The 21046-nt window shown below is 46.2% G+C and overlaps 1 protein-coding gene across 4 annotated transcripts in view; it reads left to right on the forward strand.

Moving 5' to 3' along the window:
* cpo (carboxypeptidase O) overlaps nt 1–10576 on the forward strand; it is a 104805-nt gene extending 94229 nt beyond the window's left edge. For all 4 annotated transcript variants that reach the window (XM_064310664.1, XM_064310665.1, XM_064310663.1 and 1 more), the window contains 3 exons: nt 1595–1704; nt 8845–8960; nt 9054–10576. The gene's annotated coding sequence lies outside the window, so the exon portion shown is untranslated. The remainder of the gene's footprint in view (nt 1–1594; nt 1705–8844; nt 8961–9053) is intronic.
* Nucleotides 10577–21046: the final 10470 nt, after the last annotated feature.

A 21046-nucleotide genomic window follows, 5' to 3' on the forward strand; every position in this document is an offset into this window, starting at 1 on the left:
TTCTAAATTAAGGAGAAATTTAAAAAAAAGGATGTAATGCTGTAAATCTGTTGAAGTGACAGAAAAGGGGGAAGATCAATAAGTGAGAATCCCTGACTCCATCCCACACCTGCCTGACTGGCAGCATTCACAGCCTCATCTCTGCTTGGCAGTGATTCCTCTCAGCCACAAACACTTCCGCTCAGCAAGAGCACAGTGAATATCTGTGGAGGGTGATCTGATGGACTCAGATGGGGGAACAGTGTGCTTGTGTGAGTGTGTGTGTTTGTGTGTGTGTGCGCGCATGTGTGTGTGAGAGTATGCGTGTGTGTCTGAGAGAGAGAGAGAGAGAGAGAGAGAGAGAGTCGTATGCTGTCTTGCGAACGGCACTGTCCCCGCCGATCGCTCTCTCCTCAGAAGCCCTCGGGTGAACCCTGCAGATGTGACAATTACTGACCCGTCTCACTTCTCGTTTTTATCCGAAGCTCTCGAGCGTGCGGCCTGCAATCAGTGGTCTCCATCTCCAGCATAATGACCTCCTCGACCCCAGCCAATCGGACTCCAAGCCTGGCCGCTCCTCTGAGACGGCTTCACCCGCAGTGACAGCTGCTCTGCGCAGAGAGAGCAGCTTTGTGGAAAAGCATCTGCTAAAGTGACTCAACTGTGTGTGTGTGTGTGATTAGTACAATATGCAGGTGAAATACGTATAGGTGTGTGTTATATGTGTGTCTGTATGTGATATGTGAGTATAATATGCATGTGTGTATAATGATTGTAATATGTGTGTATGATTAGTGTGGTGTGTGTGTGTCTGTGTGTGTGATTAGCATGATATGCAAATGAGGTGTGTCTGTGATTCGTGTGATGTGTGTGTGTGTGTGTGATAATTGAGAGAGAGATTGAGTTGGGGTCAGAGTAACAAAATGTGCTCAGTTTAGTACAGATTTGCCCTCCTCTCTTTCAGCCCTGTAGCATTACCAGCATAATATCCCAGCTCATCAGGGAGCTACAGGCCCATTACTTTGTGTTCACTAGTGAGGACCACGTAATAACGCTGCGGATACTTCCACCTTCCCTTTTCAGCTCTTATTCTGCTATTTTTGAGTGGTCGTTTGATCTCAGAACAGCCGCAGGCTCTCCAAACGCTACTGCAGTCTATCTCCCAGATCCGTGCTGCGGTGTCCGTGCCTCACTCATGACTGGGATTGCGCGTGTGCGTTTTCGCGTGTGTTCCCTCACAGGAAACGGGCACTTCATGGGCCCTGGTGGAGGGCCTTTCTGTCCCGTGTGTAATCAGAGGATGGGGGGGAGTGGGACCACGGGACTGTGAGGAGAGAGGGATACTCTAAAACTAGGCCTGCAGGGTCTGATACTGCTGACTGCAGGGCTGAGTAGCTCTGTGCCGTCTCATTTCCGCACTGTCCCGCACACAGTTCAAATCTGACTCTCTGCACTCGTCTAACTCCGATCCTGAAAAATCCCCCACTCCTAGCCAGTTACTGGCTTTATGTTCCCTTAGAGACACTGACTGATATTTTTTCAGGGCAATGTTTTTGTAACCGATGCAGATTATGCCATAAATAATAATGAATTTATTGTTGGTGGTGGATGGCAGGGAGCAGTGCACCACCTGTACGATACGTTATGGCTACAGGTGAAGTGTACCTGTAGAGGGGAAATCCTGGAGAGGGGACTGAAGCCTTCCATTTTGACATTGGAAAAGAGGTGAGTCTCATCTTTCTTTGGTATTGTGTTTATTAGCAGCAATTTCATGTCATGAGATTCTTATGAAATTCAAATCATCAAAGCGAGAGGTGCAGGATCAACAGTGCCAGAGAGCTAACAAAAATGTCTGGGATATTGGAGTGGTGATTCTCAATTGCTGTAGCCTGCATAAATCCACTCAGACTGTGGAGATGTCTGTAGAGGTTTAGTATATAGAATTATCATTACAATATAGTGGCTGTGTGCAGAAATCACATTTTGAGTAAGGGAGGATTCATTCATCACCTTAGCCTGGAAACCCTGAGGATGCCTGTAGTAAACATGAACAATGAGCCACGATTGCAATCTTATCCGTTTCCTGGAAGCCACACCTGAGAACCCATTTCTTTTATTCAACCACAGCACGTGTGCCCTTCTGTTAGTGAATCCAGTGGTAGCCACCGCTATCGTTCAAGGTCGTTTTTGCAGTTATTGTTGCGTTGCGACCAGGTAATTAACTGCAGCTTGAGTTCAGATACTTTTATGCTTCTAGTTATGGATACGGTTTTCAGGGTTAATATGGGTTTATTGCGTACTCTGATCATAATTATAGATGTGAACTCAAATAATCAATGTGATTTGTGACTGTCCAGAATTGCTTCTGTAATAATTTGGTTGGATTGCTTGTCCGAAGTCACAAAACAGGCCAATAGGCAGAGAATGATGTCACAGTTCCTGAGGAAGATGAATGGAAAATAAACACAGGGATTTTGGGGTTTTTTTTTTCTCTTGTCGGAAGTGCCGTTAGAAATTATTGCCAGAACTCCGTTCTGCTTTGCCTAAATAGGACTGGGACTATCTAAGTAGGACATTGGCTCTCTCCCCGAGTCATCGGAGACAAGTTGTTTTATTTGCAGCATTAAAACGTAAAAAGGGAGAGAGAGGAGAGAAACCGGCAGTCCTTACCCACTGCAGCACAGGAAGAGAATTCTGGCAGTCTGGAACATCGGCGTGTAAACGCTGTGGGGTTGCCTCTGCCGAGGCATCCGTGTGCGGCACAAACACTGTTACCTCTGGGCCGTGGTTCCCCCCCGAAGTAAGAGAAATGAGAAATTCATTATCCATAAAGATTGTAATTTTGCAGGAGAGGTGCTTGCGGTTGGACAGGGTGAATGAACAGATCATTAGTTTCAGTGTAAATTTACCCAGAGGGGGACCCACGAGACCCCATCATACACACACACACACACACACACACACACACACACCCGTATCTACATTTATCCACCTGACACGCAAATGTACTTCTCTGGGAATGTACCTAATAGACTAGTCATATCTTACACGCTAGTTCACCTAATACAGTAATTTGCAGGATACAGTAATTTGCCTTAATGCAGTAATTTAATAATTTTGTGGAGGCAGAGAAACCCGAGCCGGTAAAAAACCATTAAAAAAACAAAGAAGTACACAATTCTTCTCTGTCCCCAAAGACGGGGCTGAACGAAAGCTGAGAGAGAAAGGCATATGATTGCGGTTTGCTTTTTTTTTTTTTTTTGTTTTTTTTGTTTTAAGTGAAAATAAATATGGCCCTCTCAGCGTTTGGAGCGCACAGGCTGCGGTGCTGGCCCCCCCCTCCCTGCAGGCCCCCCCCCCTCCCCGCTCGTATGGAGAGGCGGAGCGGGGCCCAAAAACGGGCTGCGATTGCTGTTTGTTTTGTTTGCCGAGGCGCGGGCGGGCGGAACGGAGAGAGCGGGGTCTCCGGGGTGACCGTAAACAGCCGCTCCGAGAGGCTCCGAATGGCCGCCGTTGAGTTTTTCCGGTCTAACTTTGTTTTATCAGCCTTAATTTGGTCCCAGGAGGGGCCGGTAAATGCTGGATGGCGTCCCCTCTGTTCCTCTGTTCCAGTTTCCTGGATGCTGGGACTCCCTAATCAGACAGCAGAGCACAGTGCTCAGCCCGTCTTCAGTGTGTAATTAAATCATACTGCACATTTAGTATCAATACGCTCACTGTCGAAAGGGTGCTTCATTTACGAGTAGGCTGACGTTTTATTTTAAGGTGTGGATTATAGGAAATCAGGTTTTGGCCCTTTTCGGTTTTATATGTGGTTACTGGAGTCATTTTTAGAGCTTCTAGGCCAGAAGCGATTTTGCTTATTCATCTTTGCCGAACATATGAAGATGAATACGAGGGGTGTCCAAGCAGACTAAAATGCCACGACGGAACCATCCGGATCAGACGCCGCGCGACGGGCGGATCCCTGCCTCCTGATAGGCTGTGGGGGGGCTGTAGAACCCCGGGGGCCTGCTCTCTCCCACCGCCTCTCCTGCCCCCCCCCCCTCCCCCGGGCCTGAATTACCGTTTCATTACCGACTGCATCGGTCTCGGTGGAGCGGCGCATTTTCACATCAGAGCGAACGGCCCTGCAGTGCTCTCCGACAGGGAGCCCCGATCTCACAGAGCGGGAGCGCAGAGGAAGGAGGGCGCTGGGCCTGAGGACGGGGGACTGTTAAATGGGGGGGGGGGGGAGTGTTACGTTACATTTTTAAACGTTTCATCCATTGAACAGGAAGTTCGCTCTCCGCTGCTTTCTGAAGCCCTCCTCAGGGAGGTGTTTGCCCCGCTCGCTTGGAAGCGGTGTAACATATTGAAAACGGTTAAAGTGTATAATAATTGGCCGCGGTATAGAGGCTGCACGTTATCGCCCTCTTGCCACGCCTGCGGTGTTTTTTTGCAACTGAGCGTTTGGCTCGGTCCTGTTTCTGTTTTTAAGACGTTCGCGTAAAGTTTTTTGTGCTTTTTGAATTGTGCCCTCTGATTTCTGCCCCAGTTCCAACCCGTTGGAATGAGACAGCAGACATGTTTACTGCTGCTATTATGAAAGAGACAGGAAAGAAATCACAGTTCAGTACTGGGACAGACTTTCCCGGATTAACAGATGGAATAATGAGACACGGATTCATAGACTACCGGTGGCGATTTCCACAACTTTAGTGGACAGAAATGTCCTGGCTGCTGCCATGGGTTTCATAGATATTTGTGCCAGAGAGAGCAAAGGAGAGATTAAACAAATGGTGCCCTATTTGGATTTTATTTGTGTTTTGATACACAAGACTGAGTTTCCAGCTAATAATTTATGGTTCTAAGAACGTTTCCATAATGTAATTTAAAACTCTGGTTGGACACTTAAACACTTTCCTCAGTGTCTCTAGAACATTTATTTTAAGTCACAAGGAACATGCAGTCAGTCGAAGACCAATACTAAACTTAAAAAAAAAAAAAAATCCCTGGTAAAAAATAATTTACACTGCGGATGGTCATTCATGCTAAGGAGTCTGATATTTCGGTAGCTAGATTTGGAACATCCTTAAAAAGTTGTTGACGCACATTCATGATGTTTTTTCGTGACTTAATGATAACCATCCGGAGAAGTTGCCAATATATTTGCACACAACATGCCTGAAAGTGTTTTTGTGACTTCAGCAGAACTTATTCTACACAGTAAACACTTCATGATGAGAACCTGAAGGTTTTCATCGTATTGTTATCTCAGAAGCATGTGGCAATCTAACTGGAACCTTCCCCTGTGTTCCTGAAACGTTTTGCGTTAGCTTGGTGTTTGTTTGTGCGAGATTAGGGGTGGAGATGAGAGAATGTGGGTGTCCCCCAGTGTGTAAAGAAGGGAACACATTTAATGCAGATGGATAAAAGAAACATGAAACAAATATTAAAGTGGAGAAGAAAGTCTATACCTTCACCTGCTTATGACTTTCCATCATATCCTCCCAACCCACTACTAACAAACCTCCCTCTGAGCCACCCAAGGCAAAACAACAATACAGCCAGACACCCCAAAGAGAGGAACAACAGAGGGTACTATACGAATAGCGTATACTACAAGTCATACTTCATAAAAATATCATGTTTTGTCTTTTTAGTTTTTAGTGTTCATAGAAGGCACAAAGAATCTAAAAAAACTGAAAGGTTTGGAATAGTGCGAGAGGATTGGGCAATATATATGTGGTAGTTAACCACAAAGAGGGCTAAGTCTTCCTTTTTTTTTCCTTTTTCCCCTTGTGCACAGAACTCAGTCAAAACAAAATCAGTCCAAACCTGCCCCAAGGCCCAGAACTCATACTATACTGGATTAAACCTGTCACAGGGCGCAGATTTTGTCTGAATGAATCTGACAAAAAACCATTCTAGCTCCCAGAAGTTCTCAAATCCTAATATCGTCATGTATTTCCAGAACAATACACTCCGCAAAGGTTATCCCTTTTCCAGGAAATTTTGGACGGCTTATTTTTCCCGTATTCCATCTATTCAGGAATTAATGGCATTAAAGCCTCTGGATTTACGTTGTTCCAGGGAACGGCAGCTGCGCCCTGTATCTTTTAGCTTGCCCTACTTATTGTGGACAGCATGCCAGACTGTTGAAGGCAAGCACATGTTTATTTCCTCAATATTAATTCTCATTTTGTGTCTCTTCCCACACACCATTGCAGTCTCAGAAAATGATACAGTATAGCTAAATCCACCAGTACATGGCCCACTCAGGATTTGCACCTGCCACCTTCTGACTTCCAAACATCCACCAGAGGCGATGCATTAAGTAAATTTGCTTGAAATCTCTCTCTCGCTGTCACCTTGACTGATTATTTTGATGCTGCCAGAGCACCATAATATTCACCCGTTCCATGAGCCACACTTTTTCAGGCCATTAACCAATTATTTTGTGACTGTTGCCTCCTCATTCGTCCTTTTGAAAATTCATAGGCCAATGCAAAGGAGCACCGTGAATGCTCAGGTTCAATGAGAATGCAGAGGAAGCCATTTCTTTCACTTGCAGTGGGATGAGAACCGATTTCCTTTCATTCGGTTTCCCAGAATGCTCCCATTTGCAAATTAAATCCGGTGAGATGCGGGTTCCTGACAGGGGGTCGTTAGTGACTCTATTTCATGTCACCTTCCGTCTAACGGCGCCCCGGCAGTGCATATGAAAAGCCATAAGCCAAAATTACCCATAACCCCATGGGCCCCGGGGCTGCGCTCTGCGGAACACGCCGGGCCCCGAGATTAATCTCTGTCATTAATAATTCAATCAAGGCCTTTTTGTTTAATAAACAGTTTGTCAGTGATTTATTGTGGTGGGACTGTAATGTGATTGCCTGTGGAACAGGGCGGATATGCAGATGGCATTCTGTGTGGATAAACAGGAATATTACTGCTGGTTAGTGCGGTGGGGGGTGGGGGGTGGCGGGTGGGGTGGGGGGGGTGGGGGGGATGGGGGGTTGGGGTGGGGGGATCAAAGGCAACAACAGAGAGACCAGGGGGTGTGGTGGGGGAGTGACAGAGGGTATGCAATTTCCCCCACGATGACATAATCAGCCCAGACTGATGGCTGTTGGGGAGCGCGGCCGCACGCGTGCGGTAAACGGGCTGTGATGGAGTGTGCGGCGGCCTCTCGGTCTTTGTGGCTGTTGCCGCTCATTTATTAGAATGTTTCTGTAGTCATAAGGCCGATTTTCACTCCCAGAAGAAAATAAATGGAAGCGAATGACTCGAGCTCAGACTGCAGATTGATAGAGGGGTATGCTGTCTGTGGGTTGTGTAGTTTTTTTAAATTCTTCTCATACAGACCTACACACACCTACCTTTGCGTACCATCAGCTGCATTATGAATGTAGTATTAAAACAGTTTTTATAAGGAGTAGAAGACATGGGAAATGAAAAGATGTTTTGGAAAGGCTTGGTATAGCCTTCTCTTCATATGAAGCTGCACAGCCAAACAGAGTTAAGCCTCTGTATGTTTATCTTCAGTTGTTTATTCCCATTGTCAAGGGTTGTGGGTATTTGAACATCTAAGTCGTAAAGCAGTGACAGATCCAGGTCGGTCATGTTGATCTTTACCTAGAATTACACATGATTCTTTACCCAGCATTCCACCGGAGCCTTTACCCAGAATTCCACAGGAGTCTTACGGGAGAATTTGCTCAGAATCTTCTGCTGGGTAAAGACGCTGCTTGTCGAATCGCTCATTAAACGCTGAAACACGGCGTTCCCCCCGGAGATGCAGACAGATGTTTAATTAAATACAAGTGTGCCATTCGAGGGACCGATCGTTTTAAAAGAGCATGTTAGAACTGCGCAACGCAGAACGTGCGCTCAAGTCTTTGACCGAACCCGTCCTCCCCCCTGAAAAAAATTCCCCGGGGGGGACAGTGCAGAGAGCCCATCACTCCACTTCAGCAACCTGCACTCACTCAAAGGCTCTGATTGGATCTCCCGCTGCCCACAATCATCCAATCAGCAGCTCTATTGTTCCTCTCCCCACTGTGCTAATCAGCCTGGCCCCTCGATGGAGGTGATTGGATGATAGGGCTGAGGGGCATTGGGGCGTAGGGCTCTGGAATGGGGAGAGGCTGAGGGCAGGACTCGGTTAGACCTGCTGGGTCTTTGTTACACACACACTGCCTGCCTACTATGGGCGGGGAGCTGTGCTTCTGATCCGTCTCTCCAGGATAGAGAAGCCTGGGAGAGACAGGGTACATGTGTCTTATCGAGTCCTCCAGTGGATACTGCCATCCACCTGGAACTTGTCCTGCGAGAGTGGGAGTATGTTACTGTGTAACACAGGCTATTCATGCAAATGTAAAATTCACTTGCTACCGGAATAATTTCGCTATATCACACGGTCAGACAAACAGGTGAGGCGGTGAAAAGGGTGTAGGCATGAAGTCAAGTGGCACAGTTTTCAGTGTGCAAGTGGCTGGGTGTAGCTGTAGGAGTGGGTGTGGTTTCGTTGAGTGTTGGGGTGGTTGTGGGTGAGATTAGGTCGGTGCTTGTTGGGTGGCTGTAGGTCTGAGCCAAGCTGAATGAGGGCATGGTTGAGTTTGAGTATTAGTAGGTATTGTAATGGTTGGGTCTGGGTATAAGTGCAGGTATAGGTGGGTGTGAGAGTGGCACAGGTTAGGTAGGAGGGGGTATGTGTGCAGGAGTGATGTAGTCCAATATGGCCTCCTCATAAGAAGACTGAAAAAGCCAGATACAGGACCTGTGTGTATTAAGCACCTGTACCTATAAAAACTGACCGTACAAATGTAATCCTCCCCTTTTGGCTTCCAAGCATAACCACGCACTGGACATCTGTTTCCACAGCCAGCTGCGATGGAGCCGTGCTCCCTCTTCACGGCACTGTGCTCTCCCGGCCTGCCTCTGCACCATGGCTGTTTAACGCAGAAGAGGAAGAGAGGGGTGTTTGTGGACTCATTTAGGTGAGTGCACGTGGGCGTTGGAATGATGAATCTCTGACGGGCCGTTTGGAGCGCCCCCCTCTCTCTCTCTCTCTCTGTCCCCCCGTGGTCCAGGTGGGCTGATTTAAACGGTGTTGATCAGGCCTGGTTGAAGACCCCTCGGTGGGTCGGGCCAGAGTTTCGGCCTGCGGAGGCGTCGCACCCGGCCCCTGCGTGTGCCTCTGTGAGGTTTGGGACGGACCGTGCGGCGGGCGGCAGGACCCGTGAGGCTCGCGGCTAACGGGACCGCTATTGACGCTAATGCTTCTGAGGAACCCGACGAGAGCTGCCATTTTGGATGCAATCTGGAGTCGAGTAAATTCAAAGGACAAATCCTTCTCATCTGAAGTAATGAAAACTAGTAGACTGTGCTGCTGGCAGAACACTGTGTTTGGTGCAACTGCGGAACTACAGATAAGGAGACAGTAAGGAGGCTTTTGTGGTTGTTGGAAGGTACCTACTAAAATGAAGCTCCTTCCGCCATTTATAAAGAAGACACTTAATTTGCTCCTGCATTCCCTGGGACGGGTGGGGGGGGGGGGGGGGAGGGTGTGACCTGGTTGTGAGAGTCAGGTTAGGAATTTGAACAGGTTACTGGAAAAGTAGGTCACACATCTAATAAGCGGGTGGGAAATCCCACCAATTAAATTATTTCACTCGGGGAAGAGGACAGGGCCCCTTGCCTGTCATATACTCTGGTAATTAACTACAATCATACCTTAGGCAGACAGACAGTGCACCCCTCCATATGTGTTTTTTCCTATTTATTCAGACAAAAGGAAAGCAGAGAGGGGAAAAAAGCCATGACAGGGATTTTTTTACATGGATCCAAAGCCTGTCACTCTTTGGGCTGTGTCACATGGTCTCCCCGCTTAGCGTCTTGTTTTAATCACGGTTACAGTGTGGTATACTTTTAGAGCAAGCAGCTCCACTCCTAGACCTCTCAGTTCAGGTTTATTTTTTTTTTTGTTCAAAACATCGCAGCTTGAAACTGAAGCTCTGACACTTGTTAGCACAAGAGAATGAAAAATCTTCAGGAAACTGCGCATGGGAAAATAAGTCATTGCATTTTAATGACAGGATGCATAACAGTAGAGGGGAAATGGGTACGGTGACATTTCAAAAGACATTCGCCTTTCACGTGTCCTGTCGTTCCTATTCACTGTTTCATTTCCAGGAGAATAAATTACTGGCACGTGGTTTTCTTGAGGTCGTAATGATTGGTCCTGTGACAGGGGGTTACTGCAGGTCACAGCTGGGGTATCTTTCACCTGCAGTGGCTTTCCTCATTAAACCCCCCGACCCCACATCGCACGTCAAGAGCTGCAATTTACACGGCTCTCTGTGCGTGCGCCACTGTCAATCCCGGCTCCAATTAATCCACTGGCCCATTTAAATACAGCATTTCGCCCCGTGCAAAAAAAAAAAAAAAGCGAATTCAACAGTGTTTTTCTGGTTCTATGAAATTCTGATGCACCAGTAGCTGTGTGCCGTGAGCTGCTGTCGATGCGCGAGACCTGTAGCTATTGTGCGTTTAGCGCATCTCTGCAGAATAAAAATCACCATCAAAAACAAGCCGGTGGAATTCAGAGGAGGGGGGGGGAAAAACAGGCGTATGAGTATTCGCTGGGGTGAGAACCTTCTCCCTGGCGACTCTAGAGAGCTGGCAGTTTCTTGTGCACTTTTTCATGGTTCTCCTGAAGTCAGTAATCGGTATGTGTTTCACACAGCCGACTGCTGTATTGTGAATCGAGAGCTTTCGGAATTTCGCGAATTGTAATTAGTGATCAATGCACAATGATTAACGCTCCGTTCGGTTCGGGATTGGCTGAGGGGGCCGCGCTGGACGCCATGTAGGCTCTCTGCTGCTGCCTCCGAATTTAAACCTCTATGGAAGCCGTTACTCAGCGGACGCAGTTAACGACTCGCATTCATTCTGTCCCAGCTCGGTGGAACCCGGCTGAAATCGAGTGAGGGAAAACGGCAGCCCTAACGACGTGTGCTTTTTCTCCTCCGGTCGGATTAATGCTCTGCCGTTCGGTTGTTTCCAGGAAAGGCTGTATTTCACGTGTTGTCCTGTAAATCATCAATGCCATGGTCCTTGCACAGAGAGGAAACTGAGTCTGTGAAAATGTGACATACTGAAATGCCTGCAGATACACATCACTGCACTACAGTCGAACAGTCTGACTGATAGACAGAACTACAGTCCAACAGTCTGACTGATAGACAGCACTACAAGCGAGCAGACAGGCAGACAGCACAATGAATAAACACAGGATCCCAGTGGCAGGAGGCATTTTAGGAATTTAGGGAAATGTTTAGATGATGCTATGAATAATAATTCCACCTGTGTTTTCTATAATTGTGCTGACAATTTAGGGTGTATTTCAGCACCATACTGCCTGCATAGCCTGTGCTAGAGCCTGTCTTTTGCTGTGCAGTGATGTTGTGTCGATAGCACTGTGCATGTGGATGTGTTGCACAGATAGAGATGTGACTGTGTTGTATAGGATCTAAGGATCTGTTGCACAGGGTCCTTGGTGCTGTATGAAGGGGATGTTGTCTTATAGGGTCTGTGGGGCTGTATGAAGGGGATGTTGTCTTATAGGGTCTGTGGGGCTGTATGAAGGGGATGTTGTCTTATAGGGTCTGTGGGGCTGTATGAATCGGATGTTGTCTTATAGGGTCTGTGGGGCTGTATGAAGGGGATGTTGTCTTATAGGGTCTGTGGGGCTGTATGAATCGGATGTTGTCTTATAGGGTCTGTAGGCCTGTATGAAGGGGATGTTGTCTTATAGGGTCTGTGGTGCTGTATGAAGGGGATGTTGTCTTATAGGGTCTGTGGTGCTGTATGAAGGGGATGTTGTCTTATAGGGTCTGTAGGCCTGTATGAAGGGGATGTTGTCTTATAGGGTCTGTGGGGCTGTATGAATCGGATGTTGTCTTATAGGGTCTGTATGAAGGGGATGTTGTCTTATAGGGTCTGTGGGGCTGTATGAATCGGATGTTGTCTTATAGGGTCTGTGGGGCTGTATGAAGGGGATGTTGTCTTATAGGGTCTGTGGGGCTGTATGAAGGGATGTTGTCTTATAGGGTCTGTAGCTGTATGAGTGGATGTTGTTTATAGGGTCTGTGGGCTGTATGAAGGGGATGTTGTCTTATAGGGTCTGTGATGGTAGAAGGGATGTTGTCTTATAGGGTCTGTAGGGCTGTATGAAGGGGATGTTGTCTTATAGGGTCTGTGGGGCTGTATGAAGGGGATGTTGTCTTATAGGGTCTGTGGGGCTGTATGAAGGGGATGTTGTCTTATAGGGTCTGTGGGGCTGTATGAAGGGGATGTTGTCTTATAGGGTCTGTGGGGCTGTATGAAGGGGATGTTGTCTTATAGGGTCTGTAGGGCTGTATGAAGGGGATGTTGTCTTATAGGGTCTGTATGAAGGGGATGTTGTCTTATAGGGTCTGTGGCGCTGTATGAATGGGATGTTGTCTTATAGGGTCTGTGGGGCTGTATGAATGGGATGTTGGTATACAGAGCCGCTGGTGGTATTTGAATGATCCAGGCCGGTGATCCTGCTGTGGGCTCCCGTGGGCTCACTCTTTGACTGTGATATTGCTTTCAAGCCTCCCTGGGGAGGATAATCCACTGACATTCAATTTACTGGGTGGATTATTTTTCACAAGGCAATTTTCCACCAAGATTTGCACCCCCCCCCCAAACACACACACATGCACACACACACACACATGCAATCACACACATGGACACTCGCACACATGCATGTGCACACACAACCACATGCACACACTTTACTTGACTGCCCTACCACCATGTGACACTGACACTAGTGATTGGACTTTGGTTGCTTTAGAAACCGTAACCATCACTTTTCAAATCCGCAAGAGCCTGAGAAGTTTGAGTTAAAAAAAAAAAAAAAAAAGTGATACAGAAAAGCATCTTCTGAAGGATTTAAAACCGCTTCGGAAATGCACCTGGGTTCCACAGGAAGCCGAGAACCCGAAGACATGACAGGAAGAGCGAAGCTCTGTGCTATCAGCTCTCTCCCTCCTGGACCGTTTTAAAGTGAGTCTAAATCTGTTATTTTTCCGCTACCTCTTAAAAGCCACTTGAGCTTAGCTGCTTAGCGACTCAGCTCGTTTCTGACTTAACCGTTCCGCCGTGCTCCTCACCTGTATTCCCCAATCCCCCCGGAGATGAAAGAGACACCGCGGCTGAGGTATCTGGGACCGAGGCGGTCGGACCGGGAGGACGCTGCCGGGCTGAGATCCGCCGTGAAGCCGCGGATGGGTAACACAGGGGAGGCGGAACAGGCACCGCTGGGTTTCGGCTCTACGCTGAAGGGAGAGGCCCAAAGTCAAAGGGAGGAAATCATCCTTGAAGTGTGTCCCAGAAACTCCAGACTCACCTGGAACTTAGTTACAGTATAATATACAGTCTTTCTTATCTCCCTCCCCTTTCTAATTTTAAACCTGGCTCTCCACAGGGAAGTGGTGAGAGGAAAGAGAAAGTGAGAAGGTAAGACAGATTCCTTCCTAGAGAACTGGCATGCTGTATCGTTTAAAATTATCGACCCTGATTCCTGAAACAGGTCAGATGAGAGGCTCCATGTTCTCCTGAGCCCCTATCTTTTGGAGAGATTAGCAGGTTGTGAAGGCACAAAATGGCCACAGTATCAGACTTCAGATGGGTGGGGCACAGAGAGGAACAAATAGGGGCAGTAGGTGAGGTGTTGGATGTACTCCTATTGGATGTACGCATTGCCATGGTAACAGAGAGTGACACCCAGCCCTTTTCCAGCCTGCTGGCCATGTGCAGTACCCTAATATGACAATTAGAATCAGGGTTAATAAAGTGTGACTGTGTGTAGTATACTTTTGGTTCCAGAATGCACATCCAGTAACCGCCTGTGCCCAGTTTCTTTCATGGGCAACATACGACAATGAGAAGCTCAGTAAGTCAAATTCGCAACTTCATTTTCAACAGTACAGCTTATTCAAAATAATTTCAAAGCCTCCATGAAAATTCACTAGCAATGTATCTCAGCTATTTCTCCTGGCAAAACTAATTCTGAACATAAAGTAGTTCAGTAGAGATGTGATGACAGCACCTGAGTGCAGGCTCAAATCCGTGCTGAGCACCTCGCACCAAGGACTTAACTGAGCTGCTGACTGCTATCTGGCTGCGTGAGCGTTGTGAATGAAGTGTAAGTGCTCTGATAGAGTGTTGTAAGCAATAACAAGTGCGGTTATCTTGAGACACGAACGGCTTCTTTCATCGCACCATGCATTAATAGTGCTCTTGCATAAATGCTATATGCTGCAACTTCTCAAACGAGTAAGCTTGTTAATCTGCAAACAAGGTGTCTCTGGGCTGTTCTCACTTCAAAGCGAAGACCTCCTCATCTGCCTCTTAGTCCCAGGTAAGGATTGATTAATTTCCTCTTGCCAGTACCCATGTCAGGCCTTTGTATGGTGGTCTTGTGATCTAAGGAGCTCGAATGTGTGGGCTGAGGAAATGTTCAGGTGAATGAATGTTCAGGCTGATAGCAATGGTGTCGTGAGGGGGGTGTATCTATGAGGGGGGGTGTATGTATGAGGGGGGGTTTATGTGTGTGCGTATGTTACGAACTGTCCTTCACTTGCACACACACACTGTGCCTGAATGATTCTTAAGCATTATTTAATTCCTGTCAAAAACTGAATTTGAGTGAAAGGAAAACCACTTTATTTTAGCTTAAATCATAAAATCCTCATTGCGCTGTCCTCTGACAAATAATCAGGCTCATCTATCAATAAATTAAAATAAATTACCCTCTTTAGAGGAAGAAAAAAAAAAAAAACACAGAAGAAATAATTGCATCAGCAGCAAATCCACTGAGGTTCTGGAAGTGTTGGATTCATTTGCACTTTTGATTCGCGAAACATTTCTGCCAGAAATAGCAGCAGCTTTCATCTCGGGCGCGTGTATCGCGTCCCGAAGAGAGGCAGACTTGTCAGGACCCATGCCAGGCACAGACGGGTACGACGTGAAAAGTCCCAGTCAAAATGCTGGTGCCCCTGGGGTGTTGATTCCTTTTGGGCCCGCGCTTCAAATTCAAAAAGCATGACAAGCGCATTGTGTACAGTGACTTGTGTCATTGTAAACGACAAACTTGAAAAGTCAAATGTAGAACAGCAGAATTGAGTTGAAAAATCGAAGCGGTCCTGACAGCCAGGAACGGTGTTCAGTGTAGGCCCCGGAGAGGAGAATTCCTGCAGTGCACCACTGTAGCCTTGAATAGTGCAGTTGGTTGAGCAGTGTGAAATTTAATGATGCCATCAAAGACCGCAGACATGAGAGAAGTCTGTCGAGGAACAGACGCGTGTAATCGCGTACGCTAACATGCGTGCTCGCACACTCGCAAATTCAAACTCTTAGATTAAAGGGTAGTAGTTCACTCTCTAGAGTTTAAAAAATACATATTATTTCGGGTTTAGTATGTCTTTTATTGGCCCAGACAGTTTTTGTGTGCGAAGGAAGGATATTTTACTGTATATACTTACGGAAGTTTCTTGTCACTTGCTGACTTTACAATGGCTTGCATTGGGGCTCTTGCTGGTTTGTGGTTTAAAGAGAAAAAAAGAAAGAAAAAAAAGCACCATGTAAATGTTCAGACGTTTGTACAGCGATGTCCAGGGGCTATACATATGAGCAGGTTAGCACTTCACAGTAATAAGTTTTTAAAAAGTCATGTTTTTATGTCATGACTACTTTTCCCTTCTCAGTTCAAAAGTAGGGCAAGCTGTTCACTCTCAGGGCCAGAGAGGCTTGGTTTAGATGCAGTTGACCTGGCCCAGGGGTAGCCTACCACACTGTCTGTGTTGTTGTCTAGCTGACATTAGCCAAGCAACTTTCAATTTCGAAATTGAAGCTACATTTGTGTCTGCCTGTGAAACAGAGGAGGGTTTCAGCTAAGTTGCTGAACCTTTTTATTTGACATTTATTGATGATCATTTTCCCCACATGCTGGAGGTTCACAAGCACAAATCCTTTCCAGTCGTCTCAATTAATTGTTGCTTTGAGGTCTTCTCTCTCATGCAGTGATTCACTTCCCTCCACATGTAATGCTGTTTGATACCAGGAAGCCATGACACTTGCTTCACCAAGCACAGCAGTTTCAGGCTACATGTGTCAGAGGAAATTTTCCCTACCAAAAATAAGATTACGTTAAATCTTTCAAAAAATAATCTGGTAATATGCCCACATACAACCTCTGAAGGCATAACACCACTGAAGAAACTGCTCTGGTGTCACATGAAGCGTCATTTTTTATTTTATTTACTTTCATTTAAACCTCAAGCCTGTGATTGTTTGAGGTTTAATTCCAGCCGTTGTAAAGCCATTCCCAGCCATTGTGAAGCCATCAGATCATCAGAAACGGCTGTAAATATCACACGCAAAAACTGTCCGTGCCAATCGAGAACATATGTTAAGCTGAAGTGATGTCAAAAGCCCCAGAGAACGAACCATTCGTTTATGACTGTGGTTTAAACCAGGACTCTGGTTAAAACCAACTCAACCCAATACCTATGCCAAGCACACCCTAGCGTAGTCATTCTGAAATTATGGAAGTGGCCCCTAGGAGGCAGCATTCACCTCGAAGAATCATGGACCAGCAGCATCCCCCACCACTGAACACAAGCACAGTTCCTTTTATGGTTTTTTTAAATCACCATCCTAACCTGGCGATCTTTCTACTGAAGTTTACTACCTTTACCAACAGGTCAAGTTCCTTTCCTATTGTCTCACATATGCACACTTCCAGTTGTAGTTCTGCACTAGAATCCAATATTAGAGAACTTTCTGTTGTAGTCCTTTACTACCACCACACATTTCTTGTTGTAGTTCTTTACCATTAATTTAGATTGAGGCATTTAACAGATCTTCAGTTCTTATCTAGAGTAGCTTATATTCTCTAAGTTAATACCTTGCTCAGGAGTACACCAGAGATGTCCCATCTGAAAATTGAACCAACAACTTTGGAGTTTCAGGCTTAATACCTGAACCATTGAGTTGTTTCTGTCCATTCAATCTTAAGCTTCAGTACTCCTTACATTTAGCAAGCAAAAATGTGAATTCAGCTCTGCTTTGCTCTACAATAAGCTGGTTCAGATACAGTGCTTTAATTGAAGAAGTACATTTTTTTATTGATTGTTGTAGTTATTGTTTCGAAATACAGATGATTAAAAAACCTGTATGTCAGAGTGAAAGGCTTCAAAGACCTTAAATGGAACAATTTCACATACATGTGACAGGTTAATACAATATAATAAATGACCTATTTATAGGAGAATAGAAGATGTAACAACAGTAACATATTTGTCATCCTTAATACATGAAACAGTAGAGCAAACGCTAACAAAAGGAATGGCTGCTGCTCTGATTGGCTGCTCTGTTTGAAATTAATTATGAGCAGCACAAAGCACAGCCGTCCGTACATTTAGCCTCAATGGTTATTTTCTCAGGTGCACCTTGCTATCGACCACACCCTGCTCTCCGCTGCCCCCTGGTGATCACACAGCCTGATATGCTGAGCGTGACTCTTTTCACCTGTATTTGGTTGATCCATTTTTAATATCATTACTGTGTTATCAGCGTGTACGCAACCGATCTAACACATGAAAGGGTTAATCGTTTTTCTCTTTATCAGTCACTAGAGAGAATAATGAGAAATAATATTGGCGCACTGCATGTTTGATTGTACCATGTTTAATAGGAAAATCATTCTCATTTTCACGCACTGATCCTGATATCGCAAATAAAGGGCTAACTCAACGATGCAGTTGTGGTAAATGTAACATAGCTCTAGCACGAGGGCTGCGAGGTTAAGTAATGTGTATAATAAATGATGACAGTTGAGCTTTTGCAATTAGCAAATTTGCATAGTTTAATTGACTGCGCCTTGTCTATAGAATGCCATTAATACTGCGGCACCCTTTAGCAGATGAATCTGGTGGTGGCCTGTTGGGGTGGGGGTTGGCGGGGAGAAGAGAAAGATGAAAAAAAAGAGACTTTTTGGGTGGGGGGGGGGTCTGACACCGCAGTTCCGGGCGGAGGAATAAATACATGTATTTTCCTATAGAGAGAAAGTAGGTGACCCAGGGGGTTATCATTCCATTTTTCTGGACTCAGAGATTAACTGCTCATCCTCCAGGCGGTCCAAAATCCGACGGCGTTCGCTGGCTACTGTGGCCTCTGCGCACGGGCAGGGCTTAAGGGTGAAAGAGGAAGACCCACAGCTGCCTGATGGGACCTCTGTCGCCGAGCTAGCGCAGCCATAATGAAAATGCATGGGTTTCATATTCTTTAGAACTGCTTGTGGTTTTACAGGGTTTGAGTCTGAGGCAGGGCAGGGGGTGGGGGGTGGGGGCTGGTGGTTGGGGGGGGGGGCAGCCATTAAAGCAGCTATAGGGGGTGGGGTGGGGGTAGTAGTAGTAGACCCCCTGCACTTCACTATATTACATTGCATTAATTCAGTAGACGCACTTATCTCGAGCAGCTTACGATGTAAGAGGACATTCCCCTAATTTATGTGAGCAATAGTGTGAGACCTGGCTAACAACATGCCCCAGACAAAGGAGTGTACTTGCAGCACTAAAGCGAGGTACCTATGCTAACCGAAAACTACAGTACTAACCAGTCCTAAAAGAAGACAAACATTAAACCATAAGGAAATACCATGATTACCTCAACGCCATGAACTGTCACTTACTGTTTTGGTATTTGGATGTTTTGGATAGACTGTGAGCGTACTGTTCACGCCAGGGGTTTGAGGTTTTTGTGCTTTGTAACTTGTAATTTCCACAGTCATTTAACGGGTTTGGCATTTTTAATAAGTGCTACTTGATTGCACATGTGCCCTGCACTCCACACTTGGGTCCTTACTGCGGTGTATTTATGTTGCAGCATCCAACTACCTAATTAAGACTAATAACTCCAGTGTAATTGGAAAAAAGCAACAGTTTCCAGGAGAAACCCAGAAAGCAGAAACTCGTGACCTGTTACTAAGCTAGCAAGCGTAGAACGGTCTACAGTCTGCTATTAGGCACAGCTCTCTGTCGAACAGAATTATTCATATTGGCAGCACAGTGGGCTGCTAGCAGACAGTCGAAATGAAGCAATCGAGATGATTTATCAGCTATTAAAATAATGCAAAATGGCTGGTGGATGGTCCTGCCATGGGTTGACCATTATAATTCAGATTCACAAAATTCTGGTGGACCGACAGCTAGCACTGACCATGTTGCCGATGGTCGCTTACTTGTTAAGTAATCTCTCCCGCCAGCAAAGTGATCTCTCGCTATTGTCAGCGTGGTGATATTGCCTAGTTTATCTCCTTCACCAGAGAGCACAACAGATGTTAAGCATGTGCATGGGTGACCTGTGTTCGAACGCATGGGGAAGAGGGAGGCGTGTTTCTGTGCTGTAGCTGGTTTGCACTTCTCTGTGCACATCTTTTGCGCAGTCAACATCCAGCGCGCATTCGCACAGGGGTGCGTAAATGAGAAGAAACGCCCAAAACGTCTCCAGAACCACCGGCCCATGCGTCCTGGCTCCTCTGCGAAGTCAACGGCACTCATTTTTTGTCGCTAGAGATTCTTTTATTCTGCTTTTCTGAAATTCAAAGTATCAGGTTTGCCCCCTTTTGGTTTCGGCGGGAGAAACGGAGCGCATAATTTCACTCGAATCAATTCAAATGTATTCCAGGATTAACCTGAAAAGAAAGAAAGCGCTTAAAAAGCGAACGCGCATAATTAGCGTCGCGGTTTCGGGCCGTGTAATCTGCCGCGGGGGTGCCGCTCGAACTCCGCGCCGCGCACCTCGCCCCGACGCGCCTCGATTCCCGAAACTTCCGTCTGAGCGCGGTTTTAATTACTGTGTCTTTCCGCCGACTTCCGCGCAGCGCCGAGAGGGGAAGTGTCAACATGCTAATATGTTCCATTAGGCGGAGGCGCGAGCTAGCGCGTGCGCTCGGCTCCCCGCCGAGCGCCGCTGCTCATTAGCACCTGTTGAGCTGGGTGCGAAATCGAAAGCTCTCTCCAGCCCTTCATGTCTGTTTCTGACAGGATGACTGCGGCTCATTATGCGCCATTAAATACCCCCATAAGAACTGAGGAGTCTTGCTGCTCTGTGGAGTTTTTTATCCTGTGTGGAACGCGGAGTTGACAGAGGAGGGAGGGAAAGTACAAAAATCTTTTATCCTGTGGTGGTAAACACAGCACTCTTAGTCTCAGTGACCCCACTGCCATTTTGTGAGGCCAACACACAAAAAAACGTTTTACACTCACTCACACAATACACTGATTGTATCATGTTTAAGCTTGTACTAGAATAAACTTTGTATGCTCATTGAAAGTGAACTGTTAAAGCATGTGTCTGTGCTGATAGTGTTGTGTATGTATGTTCTGTTAAAATCTGTGGTTACTCTGTTAAGGAATGTTGTGCCTGCATACAGTATGTGTGTGTGTGCGCATGCTTTCTGTTAAATCATTTTGTATTGTGCGGTCTCTGGTAAATCTTGTTGTGTGAGCATTAGAAAGAGTAAATGCGTGTTGCTTAGAAACGGAGAAAAGAGGTTTCTTCGGTTCGTCGTCTCCAAGATGTTTCTTCTCATAGAGATGTGCTTTTGATTACAGTGGAATTCAGGCAAGGCCCTGGGGAAAATGCTTCACAGTTTCTCAGTCACACACGAATAGTTTTGAATGTACCAGGCATTGCAGTCTCAGGTCAGGGCTTTGTTTGAATATGCATGTATTTAGCATGTGTTTAGGCTGGGCTGGGCAAGGCTGGATTCAGTATGAATCAGCATGTATGTGGACCAGGCCAGATTCAGTATGAATCAGCATGTATGTGGACCAGGCCAGATTCAGTATGAATCAGCATGTATGTGGACCAGGCCGGATTCAGTATGAATCAGCATGTATGTGGACCAGGCCTGATTCAGTATGAATCAGCATGTGTGTGGACCAGGCCAGATTCAGTATGAATCAGCATGTATGTGGACCAG

This window comes from Anguilla rostrata, chromosome 15 (genome assembly GCF_018555375.3).
Source record: "Anguilla rostrata isolate EN2019 chromosome 15, ASM1855537v3, whole genome shotgun sequence".
Taxonomy (NCBI): Eukaryota; Metazoa; Chordata; class Actinopteri; order Anguilliformes; family Anguillidae; genus Anguilla; species Anguilla rostrata.